The sequence below is a fragment of the Akebia trifoliata genome, chromosome 3 (assembly GCF_017979445.1).
Source record: "Akebia trifoliata isolate Shusen 1 chromosome 3, ASM1797944v1, whole genome shotgun sequence".
Taxonomy (NCBI): domain Eukaryota; kingdom Viridiplantae; phylum Streptophyta; class Magnoliopsida; order Ranunculales; family Lardizabalaceae; genus Akebia; species Akebia trifoliata.
The window spans coordinates 6,864,848-6,892,319 of NC_141377.1; the positions used below are offsets into that span (position 1 = coordinate 6,864,848).

General features: G+C 32.6%; 1 protein-coding gene across 2 annotated transcripts in view; it reads left to right on the plus strand.

Annotated features, from left to right (window-relative positions):
- Window positions 1–27,472, plus strand: part of LOC147405803 (diphthine--ammonia ligase-like) — a 113,094-nt gene that overhangs the window by 27,307 nt on the left and 58,315 nt on the right. The window lies entirely within an intron of this gene.

Sequence of the window (27,472 nt, forward strand, 5' to 3'; positions counted from 1 at the left end):
CAGCGATTCATATTGCTACCTGTAACTCTTTTACTTTCTCTGCTATTTGGTCAGGCTTGGCTCAGCAACAACATTCTCAATCTCAATCCCAACCTCCTTAGCAATGGAATGTGTCGTGCCCCAATTGTCACTTGTCACCATAATGCTCCTCACATTCATGGACTTGAGAATGGATATAACATCTCGAGCGCCCGTGGTTTTAATGGATCGGGTATGGCTATTACTCCAACTACCTGCCCATCAACCAAATAACCTGAAAATATGAAATATTAATTATTGTTCAAGACTTGAAACAAAATAATACATCGACCAAACAAGAAAGAGAGGAAAAAGTTATATTCTTACCAGAGGCACAAAATACTTCGAGATACGATCAGCAAACTTCTGCACAGGAGCTTTGGCCATCTGTGCAGATTCGACAAGTCGAACAATCTGTGACAGAGCACTCTCAGAGCCAAACTCTTGTAACCTGAACATGTAAAACACCCCGTTCTCATTCAAAGTCCCTCCTATCACCGTATCTCCTTTCCTTTTTGCCACTGGTCGGGCTTCTCCTGTTATCCGACTAGTGTGAGGAGAGGTGTAAGCCTCAAGGCTGAAGGCAGTACTAAGTGTAAGTCTTATTTAGAAGGCAAAACAATTCTACAAATCATGAAAAATCCAAAGAAATTAAATGTACACCCATGAACAACGTACACCCATGAACAATGTAGCTTGGATCTGTGATTTATTTCAATGCAAATCTCAAGGCATCACATCTCAAAGCTTAGAGATTTGCACCTAAGAAAACAGAAAAAACGAAAAATTCACATATTTAATAATCTCTAACCTAAGACCTTTGACCATGGCTGCTTCTCCAATAATGGTGCACTAAAGAAAGAAAACAAAACCACATTAACTTTTTGATGGTGATGACTCGCAATTCGTTGGATAGAAAGAAGATTCGTGGATCGAACTTTACCGTCGATTCAATGCTGACAAATAGCTGCACAACCACCCAGATTGACTCTTCCAATCCAATGGTTGAGAGTGAAACAGCTCTTCGTTATTATTTCGTGTCAGCAGCACTGAATACTTTCTCAAAGCCTTTTTCCAGCACCTACTCTTTTTCCAAAAAGAGTTGCCACCATTAGTATCACTCAATCAGCCACTCCTACCACTAATTTCTTTTATTTTTGCTCATCCGTTAGTGTTTCCTTCTTTGCCAATGCACAAAAAGCCACTCCTACCACTAATCCCAATATTTAAAAAGCTACCTATCTACAAGAAGCCTCATCCTCCAATTTATAAAAAGTCAATTCTACCCATCCCTAAACTAAGATCCCTTTTAAAAAACCTCTTCCACCTTAAACCACAATAATGGTTACTAGATGCAACAAATCAACAAAAAACAACCAACAACATTTTCCAACAGAAAAGAGCAGACAAGAAGAAACAAACATATAAGGGGAAAGAAAACAGAATAACATATAAGAAGAATATGCAAAGGTGGGGTTGTTGGGCAGTGGTCTGATATTGGTGGGAGTGGGGTGTTATCATAGATAGCAGATGCAAAATGTAGGCAGTAGGTTCCAAGCCATTGTTGCCCCCTCATTTCGATGGATGGCCAACATCAACCAAGCTGTCTAATATAGTTGATTTCGATGGTCACGTGTACAATGACGTAGTAGGAATGTGTAATGATTTTGTAACTCAACCTAATAGGGTTGAAATCACGTGTACACATACATAATTGAGTATCACATGTACAATGATTTAGATTTTATTTGAAATCTAAGTGATCGGAATCTAAATTTAGCAAGTTTGATTCCTTAGACTACATTCGAATAAAAATGAGTCGAATATGCAATCCGAGTCAGATACAGATCCACCCATGTATCCACCTACATTCGAATGATATATTACTTTAAAAATTATATTTTTTCGAAATATCGTTCTTCGAATATTTTAATATAACATGAATTCTTATAAAATAAAAATTAATGGTAAAATAGAATAGTGCAATAATTAAAAAAGAAATATTGCCAAAAAAATGTTGATAAGCCTGAAATTATTTGACCCAACCAACCTGGATCAAGTAATTTGGTTGGGTCGGATCAAGATACGAGTGTGAAAGAAAAATGATTCGAATATGATTTTAACTAATAAGCTTTAAGTCAGGTACATATACGAATCCGTATCCAAATTAAAAAAAATTCAGATATAGACATGAATATGCTCATATTCAACCTATTTTTAGTCCTATTTTAAATTCATAGCGATGACATATCCCTTATTGATTAATCGTAGAAGACTTGATGCCCTCCTCCTCATCATCATACTCGTAACCACCACCGCCATCTTTTTCTTAATCATCTCATTTTCATCGTCAACATCATCATTAATAAGATAACTAGTTTTGAAATAATATGACACGAATCTGGAATTGTTAATTAATTTTAAAATATGACACAAATTGTTAATTAATTTTAAAATATGACGCGAATTCCAAAGATTAAATAAATTTTATTTATCATTATTGAACTAGGTCATACGGGGTATTTTTCAAAATCTGGAATTGCAATATATGATAAAAATATGTTTATCAAAAACTTGAAAAAGATGTACCAAAATGAAAGTGCTCATTAGTAATCTTTTAAGCAACTTGCCTCATTGCAATTTTTTCACCTACCCCATCCTTGGTGAATGTTCATTAAAAGAATTAGATTTATTAGTGATTTCTAGAAAATAATTTGATTGCTACATGAGAATAATGCATAAATATAATTGATTTAACATTTACTTTGAGTTTAATTATTGTCCTTACTCATCATCCTTAGATCCAAACCGTTAAATGGTCTTCATATGAGGAAGATCAACAATTTGATATTCTAATCTAGCAACCTCCTTTCATTATTACCCCCACTGACGTTCTACCTAGATAAAAGGGAAAACTAGTTAAAGGACCCTCGCAGAAGGAATTCTTTCTAAATAGTCCCAAAGTTTTCAACAGGTACTTGGCATGACATTTAATAAATTTTTCTTTCTAAATGGTCCATGCACCTCATTTCCCACATTTCTCACGATTGAATGCCTTAACCGTTCAAACTCATCGTATTCATCCAAAAATTGGATTTTTACACCTCAATCGAGTTTTAGAGATTCTATTTCGTCTGAAAGGATTTAAGAAAGAAGAAAAAAATCATTTTCAAGGCTTCTTTCAAATTTTTTGAAGATGTACGTAAAATACTAGGGGTTTTTTCACTTTTTTCTTAGTTTTTGGATGAAAATTGATGTATAATGGTTCTTTTCGGTTAAAATCATTTAAACAAGTCATTATCTCAAGTTTTTAGTCAATCTTTTCTTGTATTTTAGTCGAAAAGGCTTAAAAATTGAAATGGGTGGGTTTTACCAGTGTTGATTTCACCACTTTTTATTTAATAAAATTGATGAACTAGACAGTAATAAAAAAAGCATCGAGTTCGACAATAAAAATTCTGAACTCAATAGTACGAGAGACCATTATGAAAGAAAACATTTACTAAATGTCATATCAAGCTAACATCCAAAACTTAGGGACTATTTAGAAAGAAACTCTTCCGCGAGGTTCCTTAAAATAATTTTCCCTAGGTAAAACCATTGAATTATGAGGCACCATCAAATAAAAAAATTTGAAACTGGTTGCTTTAGTGCCCTCCCATGTCAAATATTCTTTGGATTCACTAACAATTTCATTGTTTAAGCTAGAGTTTTAAAATTCATCGGGTTAACTAAAATTTTTCCAAGTGGACTAAACTTGAATGAATTTTGAGATGAATAGGCCCCCAAAGTTAAAGGAATCAAATCATTAACTCAACTCCACAAAATATTTAATCAACTCGTCTATATTGTTCACGAGCTCGAAAATGCATCTAGACATGTCAAAAAAGTTAATTATTTGGGTACAAGACTTCTGTACAAAATAAAAAATTTATTCATTTTAAAATATTTTTATTTGACTCATCCAAGGCAACTCTTTAGTTAATTTTGTTTGTTTGTTTGTTTGAGAAATGTTAAATGGACATCGTTTTTGGCCAACGCCCAGAGGCCCTATGGCATGTTGGCTCACAGCCCAACACATGTTTGACATATGACACAATGACATCAACAATAGAGAGAGCTTCTCTCTCTTGTTCGTTGCCCACATATTTATTTTTGTAGATTTCAAAACTTAAAAAAGGGTCGTTGGGCCCACATTGATTATCACATTGACAATCCAACAATACAATCTTTTAGATTTCATGAAAATATTCATTGTAAAAAAAATAAAGAAATTAAAAATATATATTGTTTTTCGAGCTTGATCCAACGTGTTCAAAATGGATGGCCACCAAGCACCCATATTTAAAAATAAAATTCAACGGTAAAAAATAACTATTTTTAAAATAAAAAAAATTAAGTTCATTTAATTTTGTCTCCTACAACTCCTTCGCATCGGATCATGTTTTTGAATGTCACAAGATGGTCAAATCAGAAAGTTTGCTTTTTTCACTATGGGCAAAAAAGAGAAAGTGACGTTCGCAAAAAATAACGTCCATTTAGCACCACTCTTTTTTTTGTTTTTTGACTTTGGCAGGCTGCTCATACAACCACCCTACCATGTGCTCATCAACAATTAAATATTTAGTCGCATGCATACTAAATTTCATAATTATTTACTTTTACAAAGCAGTGATATATATATATATATATATATATATATATATATATATATATATATATATGGGGTGGAGAGGGTGCAAATGGCCACCCTGATCACATGCTCCTCTTGATCTCAATCTTCTTTAATAAACTACTAACAAATGACAATAATGCCATATTTTTAATTTGTGGTCAAAACCTTGATCTTTTCACAAAAAATAATCATCTTCAGGCTCTACAATCCTTATGATATATATATTATCAAAATATGTTGTAAAATCATCTTATTTTTCGGGAGAATACATATTTCTAGACTATTAAATAAAAAAAGTGTTTTTGGTTGAGAATTTAGTTTTTAAACGGTTAAAAAACTATTATTAAATACATTAAAAATGACTTTGTTATTAACAGTGCAAAATAAAAATTTTGACCATGTGAAGGTTTGAAATGCCCTTCTTTTTCCCCTGAAAATCAATCACATCTTCGGCTCTTGATTTAATTTCTTCAAAACAATCATCTTCAACCTTAAGATATTATATCTGCTTCAACCTTCAAATTTTAATGAAATATATGATTTTTTTAGGAGATACAAAATGAGAGAATTTTGAATAAAACAATCTAGGATTTTCTTCAAATGATTAAGGCAAGGATGAAAATAATCGGTACTTTACTTCTTTCTACTTTTTCTTTCTTTGGGATACCATTCTTGTTGGGTGGTTTTGAAGATGCATGTTATATGAACTTCAGAATTTGTGATTTTGTTTAGGTCAAACGGAAGAGAGATTTGCTTTGAAAGTGAGGTAGGACATGTTATAGAAGAATTTATGGAGAGCTTGGATAATAAGTGTCACACTCTTGATCCTGGAAGTTCACAACCATCACCCAAGATCCAAATCACGATCCAAAACCAAGGGGTGAGAGAAAATTTCGAGATCTACTATTATAGTTCAATGGTAATTCTGGATATTCAAAATTTAACATCTTTTAAATAAATAAATAAAATGCAAAACAGAATTTTCACAACTTGACCTTTAATTACTCTAAAATCTATGACTTAAAATTTCTTCCCGAAGATCCTCAACCTCATAAATAATTAAACACATTTGTAAAACACACATATTATATCTTGTAAAAGAATCGTTTGTTTTAAAAATCTAGGAAAATAATAAATAAAACAAATATTAAATTTGGAGTTGTTAGGACCAGTGTATTATATAATTTAAGCTTTCATATGGTGTAGATCTCAAGGAGATCTTGTAATACTTTAGAATAAAAATCTTGTTAATTAATTTTAAAATATGACACTAATTCCAAGGATTAAATAAATTTATTTATAATTATTGACCTAAGTCATACCGGGTATTTGTCAAAATCTGGAATTGCAATATATGATAAAAATATGTTTATCAAAAACATGAAAAATATGTACCAAAATGAAACAGCTCATTAGTAATCTTTTAAGCGAACTTGCCTCATTGCAATTTTTTCACCTACCCCATCCTTGGTGAATGTTCATTAAAGAATTAGATTTATTAGTGATTTTTAGAAAATAATTTTATTGTAACATGAGAATAATGCATAAATATAATTGATTTCATTTTTTACTTTGATTTTAATTATCGTCCGTACTCATCATCCTTAGATCCAAACCGTTACATGGTCTTCATAAGAGGAAGATCAATGATTTCATATTCTAATCTAGAAAATTTCTTTCAGTATTACCCCAGTGACGTCCAACCTAGATAAAAGGGAAAACTAGTTAATGGACCCTTGTAGAGGGAATTCTTTCTAAATAGTCCCTAAGTTTTCAGCGGTTACTTGGTAGGACATTTAATAAAATTTTCTTTCTAAATAGTCCATGCACCTCATTTCCCACATTTCTCACAATTGAATGCATGCCCTAACCGGTCAAACTCATCTTATTTATCCAAAAATTCGATTTTTACACCTCAATTGAGTTTCGGAGATTCTTTTTCGTCAAAAAGGATTTAAGACGGAAGAAAAAATTATTTTCAAGGGTTTTTTCAAATTTTTTGAAGCTATACATAAAAAACTAGGGGTTTTTTTTTCACTTTTTTCTTAGTTTCTGGAAGAAAATCGATGTATAATAGTTCTTTTGGGTGAAAATCATTTAAAGAAGTCGTTATCTCAAGTTTTTAGTCAATCTTTTCATGGATTTTAGTTGAAAAAACTCAAAAATTGAAAATGGTTGGGTTTTAGTAGTGTTGAGTTCACAACTTTTTATTTAATAAATCGGTGAATTAGACAATAATTAAAAAGGTGTCGAGTTCGACAATAAAAAAAAAAAGGGAATTTGACATTAAATGAAAAAACATCGAGTTCAACAATAAAAATTATGAGCTCGATAGTATGAGGGACCATTAAGAAAGAAAATGTTTACTAAATGTCATGTCAACCTAACACCCAAAACTTAGGGACTATTTAGAACAAAACTCTTCCACAAGGGTCCTTAAAGTAATTTTCCCTAGGTAAAACCATTGAATCACGAAGCACCATCAAATAAAACAATTTGAAACTCGTTGCTTCAATGCCCTCCCATGTCACCTATTCTTTGGATTCACTAAGAATTTCATTGTTTAAGCTAGAGTTTTAAAATTCATCGAGTTAACTAAAATGTTTCCAAGTGGACTTGAATGAATTTTGGGGTGAATAGGCCCCCAAAATTAAATGGAATCAAGTCATTAACTCAACTCCTACAAAATATTTAATCAACTCGTCTACTTTCTACATGAGCTCGAAAATGCATCTAGACATATCAAAAAAGTTAATTATTTGGGTACAAGACTTTTGTACAAAATAAAATATGAAAAATTTTATTCAGTTTAAAATGTTTTTATTTGACTCATCCAATACAACTCCTTGTTTTTATTCATTGCATCAGATCTTGGTTTTGAATGTCACAAAATGATCAAATCAGAAAGTTTGCTCTTTTTCACTACGGGCAAAAAAGAGAAAGTGGCGTTGGCCAAAAACAGCATTACTATTTTTTTTGTTTATCTTATCTTTTTTTTGCCCTAGCGGGCTGCTTATTCAACCACCATAGCATGTGCTCAATGATTAGATATTTAGTTGCATGCATACCGAATTTCATTATTATATATATATATATATATATATATCTAAAACATTTAAAGAATTGAGGGGCAACCATTATACAGGGTTATTTACAATATTTGAAAAGTTCAGGTGCAACCCCCCCCCCCCCCTCATGTATATATATATATACATGGGGGGGGGGGGGGGTGCACAATTCTTTAAATGTTTTAGAGATTACCTTCCAAAGAGTAGTTGGGATATAGCCATGTTCCAAACTGATCACATGCTCCTCTTGTAAAAGAGTTGTTATTTGTTTTAATTATCTAAAAAATAATAAATAAAACAAATATGAAATTTGGAGTTCATATTTAATAAAATATTTGAAAATGCGTCGATCAGATGACTTTTAATTAAAAAAAATCGGTGAACTACATAGTAATTAAAAAAGCGTCGAGTTCGACAATAAAAATTATGAACTCGATGGTACAAGGGACCATTAAGAAAGAAAATATTTACTAAATGTCATGTCAAGCTAACACCCAAAATTCATAGACTATTTAGAAAGAAACTCTTCCGCTAGGGTCCTTAAAGTAATTTTCCGTAGGTAAAACCATTGAATCATGAGGCACCATCAAATTAAAAAATTTGAAACCAGTTGCTTCATTGCCCTCCCATGTCAAATATTCTTTAGATTCACTAACAATTTCACTGTTTAAGCTAGAGTTTTAAAATTCATCGAGTTAACTAAAATGTTTCCAAGTGGACTTAACTTAAATGAATTTTGAGGTGAATAGACCCCCAAAATTAAATGGAATCAAGTCATTAACTCAACTCCACAAAATATTTAATCAACTTGTCTGCTTTCTTCATGAGCCAAAAAATGCATCTAGATATATCAAAAAAGCTAATTATTTGGGTACAAGACTTTTATACAGAATAAAAAATTAAAAAAATTTATTCATTTTAAAATATTTTTATTTGACTTATCCAAGACAACTCCTTAATCAATTTTTTTTTTTTTTTTTGAGAATGCTAAATGAATGTCGTTTTTGGCCAATGCCCCAGAGGCCCTATGACATGTTGGCTCACAACCCAACAAACAATTGAAAGAGCTTCTCTCGCTTGCATGGTGCCCACATATTTATTTTTGTAGATTTCAAAACTTAAAAAGGGTCGTTGGGCCCACATTGATTATCACATTGACAATCCAACAACACAGCCTCTTAGATTTCATGAAAGTATTCTTAGCAAAAGCAAAAGAAATTAAAAAAATATTGTTTTTCGAGCTTGATCCAACGTGTTCAAAATGGACGGCCAAACACCATTATTTAAAAATAAAATTCAACAGTGAAAAATAACTATTTAAAAGAAGAATAAAAAAAAATCAAAGTTCATATAATTTTGTCCCCTACAACTCCATTGCATCGGATCATGTTTTTGAATGTCACAAGGTGATCAAATCAGAAAGTTTGTTTTTTTTTCGCTATGGGCAAAGAAGAGAAAGGGACGTTGGCCAAAAACAACGTTCATTTAGCATCACTATTTATTTTATTTTTCGCTTTGGCGGGCTGCTCAATCAACCACCCAAGCATGTGCTGAACATCAAATATTTAGTCGTTGCATATCAAATTTAATATTGCTTTACTTTTACCAAAGCAGTTATATATATATATATATATAGGGAAATGTTCGGCACCCTACGCTTTACCCTACACTTTACCCTAATTGTTTTGTCCTACATAGGTAAGAAGTTTTGGAACGGCTGATTTTTGGTGAGGATGATCTCCTCACCAAAAATCAGCTCATTCCAAAACTTCTAACCCCATCAAAAATGATTTACAAAAAATGGACGGTCCACGATTTTTCAACTTGTAAACATGGGGCTAAAAATTTCCGAATGGGATGATTTTTGGTAAGAATGATCTTCTAATCATAAAGATCATCGTCACCAAAAATCAGCCCATTCCAAAACTTCTAACCCATGTAGGACAAAACACGTTTGTTAAAGTATAGGGTAAAACTTAGGGTGTTGAACATTTCCCTCTATATATATATATATATATATATATATATATATTTATGGGGTGGAGTGGTGGCAAATGGCCAACCTTAACTTTTCAAATATTATAAATACTCATGTACAGTGGTTGCCCATCAATTCTTTAAATATTTTAGAGATTACCTTCGAAGAATAATTGGGATACAGCTCTGTTCCAAACTGATCACATGCTCCTCTTGATCTTTTAATTTGTAATCAAAACCATGATCTTTTCACAAAAATTAATCATCTTCAAACTCTTCAATCCTTATGATATGTATATTATTTTTCAATTTCTCCAACCACAAAACAAACTTATGGAAACTACTTAAATGCCTTTGATCAAACTACCTCTCAATCATCTAGTATTTACATTAGAAATGACATCTATCTATTAGAACTATGTTAGATTTCTTCAAAAGAATATAATAGTAAATAAATAAATAAATGGTGCCACATACACTAATAGTTATAGAAAGTAACTAATTTAAATAATATGGTTCACTTGGACCCATAGTTTGGGTCAGGCTGTACAATAAGAAATTTAGGGGGAAAAGACAAATATTCACTCAATATTAACTTCAAATGGGCATAATTTCAATTGATTATTATAATAACAATTGAAAAAATTAATTGATGACAATATGTACTACATTGTCAATAGTAAGCATCTCAATGATTTCTATAGAACAAACACTTACGTTCATCAAGAAAGAATTTGATTTACTTTCCTTATTTTTTGAGACAAAGAACTAAAGTGGATCACATAGCAATATTTCTGAGTATTCATATGTGAAAGCGCCCTCGATCCGCGGGGTATGCGGATCCACTTTTGACCCTTGAAGTTTGGGAGTCGCCACCTAGTTATTATGTTCTAGGAACCAAACTGACTCTAAAACGGATAATAAACTAATCTACTACAGAAAATCTGAATTCGGGGATCATGTTACGGGGTTCGAAGGTGTTAGGCACCAACCCCGCCCGGCCAATGCCGGTCTCTACTTATCCCAAATAAAACTACATTGCTAATGACAAAACTAGATTAAAAAATAACGAAAAAATCTTATCTTCGATCTGCAAAAGTGCTATTCCCTCAGATCTGGTGAAAACGGCTCTTTGTACCGTACTCCTTACTTCGTTCTGTCTCCGGACCTGATTTCTGATCTCCGAGGTAAGGTATCTCCTTCTTGGATCTAGGTGCTTCGAATTTGTTGTGGATTTTTGGGGTGTTTTTGAGAGGTTCCTAGGTGTTTTTTAGCCTGAAATCGAAGTAAGGGTGTTAGGTAAGGAGTTGGGGTTTCAAAATTAGGGTTTTTGGGGTGTTGTGGAGGCTTCTTCACTTACTTTTTCTAGGATTTTTTCTTTTATACGAAAATAGGGTGTGGAGGCTCCTATTTATAAAGTTTTTTAGGAGAATTAGGGTTTGATTAGAGTTTCTTTTTATGGTTTCAATTAGGGTTTAGACTTTGGTTTCATGAGATTGACTTAGCCTTTAGGGTTTTAATTTAGGGTTTTGACTTTTAGTCTTAAGAGATTGACTTGATTAGTTTAAATTAGGGTTTTGACTTAGGATTTTGACTTTAGTCTTATGAGATTGACTTGTTAGTTTAGATTAGGGTTTTGACTTTAGTCTTATGAGATTGACTTTAATACTTGACTTTTGTCTTACTTAATTGACTTTAATTTTGACTTTAGTCTTATTTGATTGACTTTAATATCTTGACTTTTAGTCTTTCTTGATTGACTTTAAATTTTTAGAGAACCCCCCTCTATTATATCTTTAATTCTTTGGACCCCCAAATGGAGGGGTCCTTAAAGAAATATCTTGCGAATCATCAACAATTTTGCCTGAAAGCCTGATTGATTGATTTTTTGGTTCAAATTTTAAAATTAATTTTATTAATATTTCACTTTACATTATTTAATGATTTATTTATTAATTTTAAAATTTTTAATTATTAAAATTGTGAAATTATCATTTTGCCCTCGGAGATGATTTTTTACGTTTTAAGTCATTTTTCAATGTTCCAGGATGTTTTAGAATCGATTTTTCGTAAGGCATTCAATGGAAATATTAGTTTGTGTCATTTATGAAAATTTTTGTATGAAATGGTCGTGAACGTGATGAGGGGCATTTTTGTAATTTTGTCGAATTCTATGAAAATTGGCGAAATGATTTATTTGATTTCAATTTGTTGTTTTATGTGTTTGAATGAGTTTTCCTAAGCGTAATGTAGGCTCTAGGATTGTTTTGATGTTAGGGGTATTTTGGTAATTTGATCAATTTTTAGTGATTTTTATCGTGAAACTTCTTTTTGTTTGCAAGATGATGATTTCTACGTTTCTGGGATTGTATTTTCCTAGCGTAGCGTGATTTCTAAGGTTTTGTCAGTTCGAGATACCTCATCCGGATTTTTGAAACATATCTGATAACAAAATAAAGCATTGGAATAAACATCCATCATTGGGAATCGTTGCGATCAGGTTGATGAGTTGATTAATCAGGCGAGTGCAAAAATGGGGTGTCTACAATATGCCATGGTTTTGAAACTTATAGGAGCCCATGAAAATTTGGTGGATTACAAGAAATTCATTGTGTATCACCAGTGAAATTGACTCGCTCAAGATCCAAAATGAATCACCTAATGATACTTTGAAAATCTTGGTCAAGTTTATGAAAATTTAGCCAAGTCATCCGGTTTTAATTATTTTTGAAACAAAATAATCTATTCTTAATAATTAAATATTTGTGATATATATAAAATATGATTTTTTTTATTTAGCATCTATTAATTCACCTTGATAGAAAATTAATAATTGTGGGTGAAATTTTTTCAACACCCCACCTAAAAGTAGGATATGTGTCTTGACAGGATAGTCAAAATATAATCTACCTTAGAGATCACAAATACTTGATCTAAATATGAATCAAGAACCGTAAGCCAATTTACCTCTTATCAAAGTAATGTATGAAGTCTGACTGAGAGAAATTAAAGTTAGTTTCCCTATGATATGTGAAGGTTTCAAATATATTTTGAGTTTTAATTTTATTTGACTTGGTAAGTCAAGATGGAAGGGCAATTTCAGCAAATTTCCAATTAAGTTTATTTTGTAATTTCATCTAAAATGGTTTGCTTCCCAAATTTAATTTACTTGTGCAGGAGTTCCTTTGGATAAAGTCAATTTATTTGTGCAGGCATCAAGATTACCAATAATAAAAAAATAGTTCATAATAGCCATAAGCATTGGGTTCTTTTGGATAAAGTCAACAGGGGCGGAGCCAGGATTTAACTCATGTGGGGGCAATGTAAGAGTAAAAGTTTTTTTGTGAGGGCAACGAAGATTGTAATTTTTTTTGTGAGGGCAACATAACAATGAAAACTGTTTTGTGGGGGCAACTAAGAGTGTAAAATAAATTGGGATGCAATAGTTCATTACTCCAAAGAAGGTTTGAAAATTCTTATGGGGGCAAGTGCCCCCATTGCCCCCTCTCTAAATCCGCCCCTGAAAGTCAATATACCCAAAGTACCCTTATAGGGTATTTTGATCATTGTATATTATAAAAAGAGAGAATCTAAGGCCGCACGCAAATTTTTCTAAGAACACCCCAATGATATGATGTTAATGAAGATTAGCACACATCTTTCGGTGCTTTTAGTAAAAGTTGGTGTGGCAATAGAATTTCTCTATAAAGAAAACAAATTCTTGTAAAAATCAATTACACATTCTAATTGGTCGATGAACCTTCCTTTCCATTCAAGAAATCTTATAAAAAAAAATTACGTTTATTTTAAATATCTAAAAATATTATCTATATATATATATATATGGGGATGGTTCAGCAGCCCTAAAGTTTGCCAAGTTTGGTGCCAAACATTTTTCAAAATATGGGTTAGAAACTTTGGAATGGGCCGATTTTTTTTTAGGGTGATCTCTATGATGAGGAGATCATCCTCACCAAAAATCAGCCTATTCCAAAACTTCTAACTCCATCAAAAGTGATTTACAAAAATAGGACGATCCACGATTCTTTAACTTGTAAACAAGGGTTAGAAATTTCAAAATGAGCTGATTTTTTGTGAGGATGATCTCTTCACCGTAAAGATCATCCTCAAAAAAATCAGCCTATTCCAAAACTTCTAACCCATTCAAAAGTGATTTACAAAAAATGTTTGGCAAGATGTTTGGCAAACTTTAGGGCTGCCGAACCGCTCCCATATATATATATGGGGGCGTTCAATGGCAAACTTTTTGGCAAAACATTTTTCAAAACATGAGTTAGAGGTCTTGGAATGGGCTGATTTTTGGTGAGATGATCTCTACGGTGAGGAGATCATCATCACCAAAAATGAGCCCATTCCAAAACTTCTAACCGCATCAAAAACAGTTTACAAAAAATAGACGGTTCACTATTTTTCAGCTTGTAAACATGGGTTAGAAGTTTTGGAATTGGCTGATTTTTGGTGAGGATGATCTCCTCATCATAGAGATCATCCTCACCAAAAATCAGCCCATTCCAAAACTTCTAACTCATGTTTTGAAAAATGTTTTGCCAAAATGTTTGCCATTGAACGCTACCCTATATATATATATATATATATATATATATATATATATATATATATATATAGGGAACGGTTCGGCAGCCCTAAAGTTTGCCAAGTTTTGTGCCAAACATTTTTTGTAAGTCACTTTTGATGGGGTTAGAAGTTTTGGAATATGCTGATTTTTTGTGAGGATGATCTCTACGGTGAAGAGATCATCCTCACAAAAAATCAGCTCATTTTGAAACTTCTAACCCTAGTTTACAAGTTGAAGAATCGTGGACCGTCCAATTTTTGTAAATCACTTTTGATGGGGTTAGAAGTTTTGGAATAGGCTGATTTTTGGTGAGGATGATCTCCTCATCATAGAGATCATCCTCACAAAAAATCAGCTCATTCCAAAGCTTCTAACCCATAGGCACCAAACTTGGCAAATTTTAGGGTTGTTGAACTGCCCCCATATATATATATATATATATATATATATATGGGTAGCGTTCAAGGGCAAACTTTTTAGCAAACTTTTTGGCAAAACATTTTTCAAAACATGGGTTAGAGGTTTTGGAATGGGCTGATTTTTGGTGAGGATGATCTCTACGGTGAGTAGATCATCCTCACCAAAAATCAGCCCATTCCAAAACTTCTAACCCATGTTTACCAGTTGAAAAATCATGGACCGTCCATTTTTTGTAAATTGTTTTTGATGGGGTTAGAAGTTTTGGAATGGGCTGAGTTTTGGTGATGATGATCTCCTCACCATAGAGATCATCCTCACCAAAAATCAGCCCATTCCAAAACCTCTAACTCATGTTTTGAAAAATGTTTTGCCAAAAAGTTTGCTAAAAAGTTGGCCATTGAACGCCCCCCCTATATATATATATATATATATATATATATTAAATTTAAAGTTTTTATGTCCTCTGTATATTATATAATTTAAGGTTGCTTATGGTATGGATCTCAAGGAATCTGGAGTAATTTAAAAGAAAAAACATTTTTAACAAATTTTAAAATAAATAAAACAAATCATTTAAATATTAAATAAATCTTATTTATATATTTGAAAGAAATTAAACAAACACACACACACACATAGCATGGTTTCTCTCACTTAATAACATCCATTGTAGCATAGTTCCTACTCGGATATATGGCTAAGAGACAAACAAACTACCAATATTTCGCATCACCCAATTATACATTACAAATATTTAAATATGTTTCCTAATTTTGTACCCTTTTAGACCAAACAAGGGAAAGCTATAGGAACTATGATGAACACAAATAAAAAGAAATTTAAAATAAAAAGAAAAAATACGTGAGACTTTGCACAACATGCGAGCCTGGACATACTTTAAATAGAATGGAGTGAATGAACTGATCTTAAAGTAATAAAGCCTCATAAAGCATCAATGTTCTCCAACATGTATGCTAGGACACTGTCTATTAAAAAAGCATGCACACGGCACAACCTGCAGAAGGATCCATGGGACTAGATAAGTAATAAATCAAAATAAACGATCGTCATAATTAAGGAAAAAAGAGAAGAAATTTGTTCAACAAATACTGTAAAATTAAAAATTAAAACTATAAAACAAAAAATGTACTTACATGACATGTTGTTCAAACAAGTTCTGGAATTTCACAATCTTCACTCATTGTATGAGTAACATCTACATTTTGTTCCACTGGCTCGATACGCTGAGTGTCTATTGCAGGATCAACTGTTATAAAGCTAGTAATGCCAGTTCCATCTGGAAATGACCAATGAATTTTATGCTCCAACGGTTCAAGTTTGCAAAGGAATTTCAAGACAAATCCTGCTCTTTCTTCACGTTCTATAATGGGACCCTCGAGAACATATTTGAATATGGCAAGTGGGAGTTGAGGGAGGAAAAAGTGCAATATGTCCACAAATATGTGTTCCATGTGAACATATAACTCGTTGATTGACGTGTATGTTTTCTGAGGCTCATGTCCGATGACAAACTCATAGAAGATGTCTATAACGTCACTTGGATTTAGATATTTATCAATGAAACACCAAGTTTCACCAGATGTCACTTTTAATTCTTTAATAATCCCAAGTGCACAACGTATGTCCAATTGAAGTTGCGATCGAGAACCTCCATCCATAGATTTCTTAAACGATGGTGAATAACATTTTTTAACCGTGGGTTTGATGAATCTCGTATGAAACCAATGGCATGCATTGTCCCTGTTCATCCACAGTTCTTTTGCCGTTGCACATCTGCTCTTGCAATCTGTGTCTTTGGCATTCACTTTCTCATCAATGAAACAAATGATTTCGAAGACTTCATCTAAGCTTTGAACTAGAGAAGAAATAAGGGTATCTGGTAGAGCAACGATAGCAACTCTTGCAATGATTACCAATAAAAGACAAGAGAATTTGTTCTCATATGAATAGGACATTGTATTGGTAGTTGACTCTTCAGATGGAGTAGTTTGGGAAAGCAATTGGATTAGATGAGTGGGATAATCCTTTTCATGTTTCTCCATCAATCTCTTTATCTCTTTTTCACCGTTTCTTTGTATCCACTCTTGCACATCCATATGGATTATTTCATTGTTTCTTTGTTTACCAAAACAAACTTTAGAGATTGCCGTCAAACACACCATTAACACCAAAGATAAGAGATAAGCCAAGACAAACAATGCCATGTTCAATATGAATAATATCCACAGGCCATTCGTTGCAATCGTTTGTAAGATAAACATGAGGCTCATTCTAAAGATTTTGAAGAATGCTAGACTGCGGAGCTTTATCAAAGACGATGAAACCCAGGAAGAAGGGAAGAAGTAAACATTAGAAAATTTTATTTCTTCATAGATTTTGAATCTAAACCACCATCTCAATACACTTGCTATACTTCCTATTAAGACAGTGAAAATTTGAGTTAAAACCACCATCCACATTGACCATTTATAAGCAGAAACTCCACATTGAAACTCCACCTCCTTAAGAACAAGTGATCGAAATGCGGCTTGCGAGAGAACGAGTGTGCAAAGTGTGGACAACATGCCCATACTGAACACAAAAAATTCATTGCCACTTACAATCTCAGCATTTTTTTTATAGTGGGATACATAAAACAATTTCAATCTATGTACCATATTCTTACTCTCTGAATTTGAAGGGTCACTCTTTTTAAGTTGATCATCAGTGTTAGAATATGAGGACATATCAAGAGGGGGATTTAGTTTGAACGAGGACCACAACTCTCCGAGTAATAATAGCATGCAGGACATAATTATAACATGTTCTACAAGGAATGAAAAAATCACACCAGTGAAAATCTGTATACAAACATTGACAATCACAGTTACTACGAAAATGCTCAAGGAGATGATATTGGAAAAACATTCAGAATCACTCTGAGTTGAGAGTGAAGATGAGAAAAAACTCATTGAAATGCATATTAAGACAGTGCCAGTAAGTTTGGATAGTTGATCTTGAGCAGAAGGCATTGAACTAGTGAGATCTATAGGAAGCTTTGTAGCTATGGCGAGAAGACTGAGTGTAAGTGAGTTGAGTGAGAAGAATCGACAAGGAATCCATGGCTTCCTATAATGCAACCCATTTAATAGATCACAAATCATAAATAAAAAACATACCGAAGTGGCTGTCGCTGTATATAAGCCAATCAAAGGAATTGGTGAAGAATACATGTTTTCATCAGATGTTGCATTGAAACATGAATGGATCGCCATTTTCCCTTCTTTGATGGATCAAACAAGCAAGCCTTCTTCTTCTCCTCAAATTTCAATGACATATACACCTAAGCATTCAATGTTTTTTTCTCCCTTTTCCCATTTTAGTTTCTAACTTGAGGAAAATTTCCTATTTTACCCCTACTTTTTAAAGGATGGATTGAAAATTCTTCATAGTCCACGCTTGTTGACAAAGAATTTAAGCTACCCTTTTAGGGTATTTTGGTCTATGGTAATCGTATGTTAGAAAAAATTCTAGCAAACTATCCTAATTGGCGGACGAATTTTCCTCTGTATTCAATTATTATCTTCTAAAAGAGTTGTCGTTTGTTTTAATCATCTAAGAAAATAATAAATAAAACAAATATTAAATTCAGAGTTGTTATGACGTTTATGTATTATATAACTTAAGGTTTCATATGGTGTAGATCTCAAGGAGGGCTTGTAAAACTGTAGAATAAAAAATCTTGTTAATTAATTTTAAGATATGACACTAATTCCAAAGATTAAATAAATTATATTTATAATTATTGGACTAGGTCATACAATATATGATAAAAATATGTTTATCAAAAACATGAAAAAGATGTTTAGTAATCTTTTAAGCCTACTTGCCTCATTGCATTTTTTTCACCTACCCCATCCTTGGTGAATGGTCGTTAAAAGAATTAGATTTATTAGTGATTTCTAGAAAATGATTTAATTATTACCTGAGAATGATGCGTAAATATAATTGATTTAATTTTTTTACTTTGATTTTAATTATTGTCCTTACTCATCATCCTTAGATCTAAACCATTAAATGGTTTTCATACGAGGAATATCAATAATTTTGATATTTTAATCAAGCAACCTCCTTTCATTATCACCCCATTGACATCCTCCCTAGATAAAAGGGAAAATTAGTTAAAGGACCCTCACAAAGGGAATTCTTTTTAAATAATCCCTAAGTTTTTAGCAGTTGCTTGGTATGACATTTAATAAACTTTTTCTTTCTCAATAGTCCTTGGACCTCATCTCCCACATTTCTCATAATTGAATACCCTAACCATTCAAACGCATCATATTCATCCAAAAATTGGATTTTGACACCTCAATTGAAGACTCTATTTCGTCAGAATGGATTTTCTAACTTGAGGACAATTTTATATTTTACCCCTACTTTTTAAGGATGACTAGAAAATTCTGCCAAAACATCCTAATTGGCGGACGAACTTTCCCCTCCATTGAATAAATAAAACAAATATTAAATTTTGAGTTGTTATGACCTTTGTGTATTATATGATTTAAGGTTTCTAATGGTGTAGATCTCAAGGAGAGCCTGTAATACTTTAGCATAAAAAATCTTATTAATTAATTAAGCCAACTTGCCTTATTGCAATTTCACCTACCCCATTCTTGGTGAATGTTCGTTAGAAGAATTAGATTTATTAGTGATTTCTAGAAAAAGATTTGATTGTTACATGAGAATGATGCATAAGTATAGTTGATTTAATTTTTTTACTTCGATTTTAATCATTGTCCTTACTCATCATCCTTAGATCCAAATCGTTAAATGGTCTTCATATGAGGAAGATAAATATTTTGATATTCTAATCTAGCAAACCTCCTTTCACTATTACCCCACTGATGTCCTACCTAGATGAAAGGGAAAACAAGTTAAAGGACTCTCGAAGAGGGAATTCTTTCTAAATAGTCCCTAAGTTTTGCTTGATTACTTGCTAGGACATTTCTGATATTTCTCATGATTGAATGCCTTAACCGTTCAAACTCATCGTATTCATCAAAAATTGGATTTTTACACCTCAATGACGTTTTAGAGATTCTATTTCGTCAGAAAGGATTTAAGAAAGAAGAAAAAACTATTTTCAAGGGTTTTTTCAAATTTTTTGAAAATGTACGTAAAAAACTTGGGGTTTTTCACCTTTTTTCTTAGTTTTTGAATGAAAATCGATGTATACTGGTTCTTTTGGATTGAAATCATTTAAACAAGTCATTATCTCAAGTTTTTAGTCAATCTTTTCATGTATTTTAGTCGAAAAAACTTATAAATTGAAATTGGGAGGGTTTTACCTGTGTTGAGTTCCCCACTTTTTATTTAATAAAATTGGTGAACTAGACAGTAATTAAAAAAGCGTCGAGTTCGACAATAAAAATTATGTACTCGATAGTATGAAGGACCATTAAGAAGGAAAATATTTACTAAATGTCATGTCAAGCTAACACCCAAAACTTATGGACCATTTAGAAAGAAACTCTTCCACAAGGGTCCTTATAGTAATTTTCCCTAGGTAAAACCATTGAATCATGAGGCACCATCAAATTAAAAAATTTGAAAATGGTTGTTTCAGTGCCCTCCCATGTCAAATAGTCTTTGGATTCACTAACAATTTTTATGTTTAAGTTAGAGTTTTAAAATTCATCTAGTTAACTAAAATGTTTCCAAGTGGACTTAAATGAATTTTGAGGTGAATAGGCCCCAAAAATTAAATTGAATCAAGTCATTAAGTCAACTCCACAAAATATTTAATCAACTTGTCTACTTTCTTCATGAGCTCAAAAATGCATCTAGACATGTCAAAAAAGTTATTTCTTTGGGTACAAGACTTTAGTACAGAATAAAAAATTAAAAAATTTATTCTTTTTAAAATGTTTTTATTTGACTCATCCAAGACAACTTGTTAATCAATTTTGTTTGTTTGTTTTTTGTTTTTTTTGTTTTTTTTTGAGAAATGCTAAATGAACATCGTTTTTGACTAACGCCCCAAAGGCCCAATGACATGTCGGCTCACAACCCAATAAACATTTGCCATGTGTTGCAATGACATCAACAATAGAGAGATCTTCTCTCTCTTGTATGTTGCCCACATATATATTTTTGTAGATTTCAAAACTTAAAAAGGGTCATTGGGCCCACATTAATTATCACATTGACAATCCAACAACACAGCCTTTTAGATTTCATGAGAATATTCATAGTAGGAAAAGAAGAAATTAAAAACATATTGTTTTTCGAGCTTGATCCAACGTGTTTAAAATGGACGACCAAGCACCGATATTTAAAAATAAAATTCAACGGTAAAAAATAACTATTTAAAAGAAAAAAAAAAAAATGAAAGTTCATATAATTTTGTCCCCAACAACTCCATTGCATCGGATCATGTTTTTGAATGTCACAAGGTGATCAAATCAGAAAGTTTTTTTTTTTCACTATGGGCAGAAAAGAAAATGGGATATTGACCAAAAACAGCATTGATTTAGCATCACTATTTTTTTTTGTTTTTTTGTTTTGTTTTTTTTTTTAGCTCTGGCGGGCTGCTCAATCAACCACTAAAGCATGTGCGCAACAATTAAATATTTAGTCGCATGCATATTGAATTTCTTAATGCTTTACTTTTACCAAAGCATATATATATATATATATATATATATATATATATATATATATATATATATATATATGGGGTGGAGTGGGGGCAAATGGCCAACAATTACCTTTAAATATATATATTGTAAATGGCCCTGTACAGTGGTTGCCCCTCAATTCTTTAAATATTTTAGAAATTACCTTCCAAGAATAGTTGGGATACAGTTATGTTCCAAACTGATCACATGGTCCTCTTGATCTCAATCTTCTCTAATAAATTACTAACAAATGGCAATAATGCCATTTTTTTAATTTGTAACAAAACCATGATCATTTCACAAAAAATTAATCATCTTCAAACTCTTCAATCCTTATGATATGTATATTATTTTTCAATTTCTCCAACCAGAACCTACTTAAATGCCTTTGATCAAACTACCCCTCAATCATCTAGTATTTTCATTAGAAATGACATCTATTTGTTGAACTATGTTAGATTTCTTCAAAATAATATAATAATAAATAAATGGTACCACATACAATAATAGTTATAGGAAGTAACTAATTTAAATAATATGGTTCACTTGGACCCATAGTTTGGGTCAGGCTGTACAATAAGAAATTTAGGGGGGAAAAGACAAATATTTGCTCAATATTAACGTCACATGGGCATAATTTCAATTGATTATTATAATAACAATTGAAAAATTAATTAATGACAATAGCTACTACATTGTCTATAATAAGCATCTCAATGATTTCTATAGAACAAACACTTACATTCATCAAGAAAGAATTTGATTTACTTTCCTTATTTTTTGAGACAAAGAACTAAAGTGGATCACATAGCAATATTTCTGAGAGTTCATATGCCATGGTTTTGAAACTTATAGGAGCCCATGAAAATTTGGTGGATTACAAGAAATTCATTGTGTATCACCGGTGAAATTGACTCACTCAAAATCCAAAATGAATCACCTAATGATATTTTGAAAATCTCGGTCAAGTTTAAGAAAATTTAGCCAAGTCATCCAGTTTTAATTATTTTTGAAACTAAATAATCTATTTTTAATAATTAAATATTTGTGATATATATAAAATATGATTTTTATTATTTAGCATCTATATATTAATTTACCTTAATAGAAAATTAATAATTGTGGGTGAAATTTTTTCAACACCCCACTTAAAAGTAGGATATGTGTCTTGACAGGATAGTCAAAATATAATCTACCTTAGAGATCACAAATACTTGATCAAAATATGAATCAAGAACCGTAAGCCAATTTACCTCTAATCAAACTAATGTATGAAGTCTGACTGAGAAAAATAGAAGCTAGTTTCCCTGTGATGTGTGAAGGTTTCAAATATATTTGGAGTTTTAATTTGATTTGACTTGGTAAGTCAAGACGGAAGGGCAATTTCTGCAAATTTTCAATTAAGTGTATTTTTAATTTCATCAAAAATTGTTTGCTTCCCAAATTTAATTTACTTGTGTGGGAGTTCCTTTGGATAAAGTCAATTTACTTGTTCAGGCATCAAGATTATTAAAAAAAAAAAAAATTAGTTCATAATAGCCATAAGCATTGGGTTCCTTTGGATAAAGTCAATGTACCCAAAGTACCCTTATAGGGTATTTTGATCAGTGTATATCATAAAAAGAGATAATCAAAGACCGCACCAAAATTTTCTAACAGCACACCAATGATATGATATTAATGCAGATTAGCACACATCTTTAGTAGTTGGTGTGGCAGTAGAATTTCTCTATAAAGAAAACAAATTCTTGTAAAAGTCAATTACACATTCTAATTGGTCGATGAACCTTCCTTTCCATTCAACGAATCTTATAAAAAAATTACGTTTATTTTAAATATCTAAAAATATATATATATATATATATATATATATATATATATAATTTAAGGTTGCTTATGGTATGGATCTCAAGGAATCTGGAGTAATTTAAAAGAAAAAAATATTTTTAACTAATTTTAAAATATATAAAACTAATCATTTGAATATTAAATAAATCAAACACACACACACATAGCATGGTTTCTCTCACTTAATGACATCCATCGTAGCATAGTTCCTACTCAAATATATGGCTAAGAGACAAACAAACTACCAATACTTCGCATCACCCAATTATACATTACAAATATTCAAATATGTTTCCTAATTTTGTTCCCTTTTAGACCAAACAAGGGAAAGCTATAGGAACTATGATGAACACAAATAAAAAGAAATCTAAAATAAAAATAAAAAATACATGACACTTTGCACAACATGCGAGCTTGGACATACTTGAAATAGAATGGAGTGAACGAATTGATCTCAAAGTAATAAAGACTCATAAAACATCGATATTCTCCAACATGTATGCTAGGACTTTGTCTACTAAAAAAGCATGCACATGCCACAACTTGCAGAAGGATCCATGAGACTAGATACTAATTAATCAAAATAAACGATCGTCATAATTAAGGAAAAGAAGAAGAAATTTGTTCAACCAATACTGTTAATTTAAAAATTAAAACTAAAAACAAAAAATGTACTTACATGACATGTTGTTCAAACAAGTTCTGGAATCTCACAATCTTCATTCATTGTATGAGTAACATCTACATTTTGTTCCACTGGTTCGATACGCTGAGTGTCTATTGCAGGATCAACGGTTATAAAGCTAGCAATGCTAGTTCCATCCGGAAATGACCAATGAATTTATGCTCTAACGGTTCAAGTTTGCAAAGGAATTTCAAGACAAACCTTGTTTTTTCTTCACGTTCTATAATGGGACCCTCAAGAACATGTTTGAATATGGCAAGTGGGAGTTCAGGGAGGAAAAGTGCAATATGTCCACAAATATGTGTTCCATGTTGTAGTGAAACTACACACAAGAACAAGATGCACAGAACCTAATAGAAGCAGTAGCTACAACAATCAACTAGCAGCAACAGAAATTTATAAACAAGAACAGAACAGAAAATAAATGTAACAGGAAAGATTTATACTGGTTCATAATGCAAAGAGCATTCCTACATCCAGTTTCAGCTTGGCCATTCAAATCCACTATTTGCAATGAGAGTTACAGAATACAAGGTATAGAACTCTGAGAATACACCAGAGAAAATACATTCAGCTCACACACTCAAGGTCCAATAATGGCACCGACACTGATATTTTTACTTTCTCACTTTTCTCTCTACATGAAAACATATTTTTTCTCTCTCTCTTTTTGCTACCTCAATCTTCCTTGGATCCAGCAATATATTCCTTTTCCATCACAATGTTCTGCACTACAGTTTGTTATCTTCAATCCAATAGAAAAATAGCAAGTGTCATCTATACACAAGGGCAAGGAATAAAACATTCTTGCCAGGCTAGATTAGTGACAAACCAAATCAGCTACCAGGTGAGACAAACCAGTCAGCACCTAAAGATTTTGGATCACTATACTACAAATTTCCACCTTGATCCAAACTACTTGAGGTGCACCAACATCATAGTGAATCCTTGGCCAAGAACAAGTTCAATCAGTAATGAGGGGCAGCTCGAGCATTAATAATGTTCAGGCACAAAATGTACTTAGAGCTAGTGATAGGCTTAGTAAGCATGTCGGCAGAGTTGTTATCCATGTGGATTTTCTTAACTGTAACTTTCCCTTCAGCAACAATATCTCGAATGAAATAAAACTTGATATCTATACGTTTCGTCCTTTCATGATACATGTGATTTTTTGTCAAATAAATTATACTTTGGTTATCACAACAAACACTCACCCCTTTTAATTAACTCCAAGTTCACTAAGCACACCTTGAAGCCAAATGGCTTCTTTTACAGCTTCTGTAGCTGCAATCAGTTCGGCCTCTATTGTCGAGAGAGCTACAACTGGTTGCAAGGTAGCTTTCCAACTGATTGTACAACCAAATGGAGTGAATACATAACCGGTAAGAGATCTTCTCTTGTCTAAATCACCAGCATAGTTTGAGTCAACATACCCAATCAGCTTCTCCTTCTTATTCGCTTCAGATATTCTTTTATAACACAAACCATAATCTGAATACCTGAAATCCAACTTTACAGTCTCCCAATGTCCCCTACCAGGATTAGCCATAAATCTTCTTACCACACTTGCTGCATACGCCAAGTCAGGTCGAGTGCATACCATGGAGTACATGATACTCCCAATGGCACTTGCATCATCTCAGCCTTCTCATCATTGGTTGAAGGTGACAATGCAGATGACAACTTGAAATGGCATGCTAAGGGTGTTTGAATAGCCTTAGCTTGAGACATGCCAAATCTATCAAGCAACTTGAGAATGTAGCTAGTCTGAGAAATGAACAACTTACCTATGTTCCTGTTTCTCTTTATTTCCATCCCCAAAATCCTCTTGGCTACTCTTAAATCCTTCATTTCGAATTCCTTGCTCAAAAGTGTCTTGAGCATTTGAATCTCACTCATATTAGTTGATGCAATTAGCATGTCATCCACATAAAGTAATAGAAATACACCAACATCACCATCTATCCACTTAATGTAGACACAACTATCAAAATCACTCTCAAATAATTGTTCTTCTTCATGACTTCATCAAACTTAAGGTACCACTGTCTTGGAGATTGTCTTAAACTATACAAGGACTTCTTCAATAAACACACTTTTCCCTCATCACCATGTTTAACAAACCCTTTTGGTTGAGACATGAAAATTTTCTCATTAAGGTTCCCATGTAAAAAAGCAGTCTTCACGTCCATTTGCTCTAGCTCCATGTCAAATTGAGTAACTAAAGCTAGAAGCACTCTAATAAACGTATGCTTGACAATCGAAGAAAACACTTCATTGAAATCAATTCCAGCTTGTTGTGTGAAACCACGAGCCACAAGCCTTGCTTTGAACCTTGGTTTTCCATCCTTTGAGCCATCTTCCTTAAGTTTATAAATCCATTTGCAACTGACTAGCCTCTGTCCCACTGGTTTATCAACCAACTCCCATGTTTTGTTTTTCCACAAATAATCCATCTCCTCTTGCATAGCTTGCCGCCACTCCTTTCTTTCTTTGCACTTACAGGCTTCCTCATATGAAGCAGGCTCATTTTTTTCAAGAGTCTCAGCCGTGAGCAATGCAAAAGAAATCAGATCTGCATAGCCATATCTTGTAGGTGCCACCCTTGTTCTTCTTGTTCTATCCCTTGCCAATTGATAATCTGCCAAAGCCTCAGGTTGCTCTTCATATTGTTCATCCTCGGGTTGTTCTACTTCTTCTTCAGGTCTATAATCTTGTTGCTTTTCTGTTCAATCAGCAAGTTCCACCTCAATTCCAGCACTAGCATCATGATCTGAACTTGCACTGACAAAATAAGAATTGAGAAAGCTGTATTTTTGTTATTCTGTTTTTCTGTCAAAAGACTACAATATATACACATATATAAGATCAAATCATGATCTGAACAGCAAGGAAAGAAAATAAAATCTAAACTAATTCCCTTGAATGAAGGGATTACAAATTCCTAAATATAAACAGTAAAGATTATTTCCAAAATTATAGTTAACCAAATCTCAACAAATCTTAGCAAATCTTAACACTCCCCCTCAAGTTGGAGCATGTATATCCAGCATGTTCAACTTGCTTCTTAAGTCCTTAAACATGTTTCCTCCGAGGGCTTTTGTAAAAATGTCTGCCAATTGCAAATGAGATGGAACAAATTCTGTAACAATTTGACCTTCTTGTATCTTTTCTCTTACAACATGGCAATCGAGTTCTATGTGCTTGGGGCGCTCATGATATACTGGATTTGCTGCTATGTGAAGTGCAGCTTGATTATCACATAATAACTTTGCTGGTCCTGTGGAAATCTGCATGTCATTAAGCAAAAATCTGAGCCAAGTTAACTCACAAGTTGCTGCTGCCATGGACCTGTACTCAGCTTCTGAAGATGATCTTGAGACTGTTTTTTGCTTCTTGGCCTTCCATGAAATCAATGAATTTCCCAAGTACACACAATAACCTGTAGTTGATCTTCGAGTCATAGGGCAGTTTGCCCAATTTGCATCACAATAAGCCTTCAAG